Source organism: Propithecus coquereli, unplaced genomic scaffold, assembly GCF_000956105.1.
Source record: "Propithecus coquereli isolate 6110/MARCELLA unplaced genomic scaffold, Pcoq_1.0 Scaffold329, whole genome shotgun sequence".
NCBI classification, from domain to species: domain Eukaryota; kingdom Metazoa; phylum Chordata; class Mammalia; order Primates; family Indriidae; genus Propithecus; species Propithecus coquereli.
In genome coordinates, this window is record NW_012148941.1 from 1379731 (window position 1) to 1381479 (window position 1749).

The 1749-nt window shown below is 35.7% G+C and overlaps 1 protein-coding gene across 1 annotated transcript in view; it reads left to right on the top strand.

Moving 5' to 3' along the window:
- Positions 1 to 53: 53 nt before the first annotated feature.
- TXLNB (taxilin beta) overlaps positions 54 to 1749 on the top strand; it is a 55317-nt gene continuing 53621 nt past the window's right edge. Inside the window, exon 1 of the mRNA XM_012650486.1 lies at positions 54 to 140. The gene's annotated coding sequence lies outside the window, so the exon portion shown is untranslated. The remainder of the gene's footprint in view (positions 141 to 1749) is intronic.

Here is a 1749-nt window from a genome sequence, read left to right on the forward strand (position 1 = left end):
AGAGAGAGAGAGAGAGTGTATGGGGTTTCTCTCTCCCTTGTAAGCACACAGCCAGCCCACCTTCTCCTGCTGTTACTGCTCTGACTCGCTTTTTGCTGCCTCTTTCCTCTCCTCTGTCTTGCTTAGCTCCCTGCGTTCTGGTAAGTATGACAAACACTCCCCCCAGCCCCGTGAGAAGATGCAGGGTGCAGTTTGTGCTGCCCGAAACTTGCAACTTTGAGGTTGCCAGTGAACTGTTGGAGAACTTTCCATTGTTGTATTTATAATTAAAACGTGTTGCTCAGGAAGGGATGAGTGTAGGATAGTCCCCTGGGACTGCCAACACAAGTGAAAAATATTCCTCCTCTGGGGAGGGGAAAATAAGGCAATAAAGTTTATATAACATAAAATTGAGAAATAATTTCTTTGCCGTAAAATTAATTAATATAAAAGGGATAAATTAAAAGTAACAAAGTTCTTTGACTTTGGTTATTGTTTTTTTTTCCTCTTATTGATTTGTCTCGAGACTATTTTTAGGAATTGACTTGTTGACTTGTTCTGGGTTTACAAGGATTCAGTTATTCTGTTGTAAAGCAAATGTAGAAAAGGAGTTTAAAGAATATCCATGGAATTAAGTATTTAAAAAATCAGTGATTGTGGCATCTGATGACGAATAAATCAATACAAACAAAAAACTTGCATTTAGACTAACCACAGTAAAATTCCTATGGACAACCATTTTAAAATTCATTGTTTTGAAGTTTGGTTTACTCTAGGTTTTATTCACCTTACTATTTATTCATCCTAAGATAGTTTCCCCAACACTTTAAAACCCACCTATGGATTTAAACCAGAAAATGTTTACTATTTTCAATTTGATTGAAAAATTATTCCCGTGATTTTCAAAAGTGAAGTGCTAAATGCCATGACTCATTTTAGAATAGCTTAAAATAACTTCTGGCTGGACAGCAGGTGCCATGTGTCTTTCTCTGAGTTCAGGGAAAGCACAGGTTATATATAGATGAGTGGAGATCAGGATAAATAAATTCCAGTGATGAAGACAACAAAGCTGTATACTGCATTATTTTACAATCAAGTTGGTAAATTCGTATTGGTAAAAGAAAAAAATACTTCCTCTAAGTTATGAGTACTTGGTGAGCACTATAAGTGGGCGGCAATGTCTGTACGTTGAACTTTCCATTTTTGTTGGTGTCCAAGCCTTTGACATCTACTGTCCTGAGAATGGGAGGAGGAAGCTGTGCAATTTTTAGAGCAGTATGCTTTTATTTTCACTTTCATGCCACCCCAAGAACAAAACCTGTGAATTACAAGGACCTTGCCTTCTTTTTATGCTGCTAATTAGTAGTATCGCCATTAAGAATTATTTACAAATAAGATGCACCATAACTTAAAGGCCTAAACCAATCTATTACAACCCTAGAAATGGTATTAGCTCGAAATCCTGGCATCTCTGACTCAACCTGTTCCTCCCCTTTTCCTAAGAGCCCCTATTATATCTAAATCATTTCCCTAGTTCATCCCCTCCTTGTTTATGAAATACTGCTATTTCTTAAAAATTATTAAGTTTTCCTAGAGCTTCTTGACTTAGAAGAAAAAATGATAATCTGATTTTTTTCTCTCAAAAAGTCATTTTTTATATTGAAATAAAAGGGTACTATAGAAATTTAAGGAATTGTTATTGTAAGTATCACCTTGTTTCCATAGTTGGTTTATTTATGCCTTTCTCCTTCCGTCTTATTTCAAAAATGA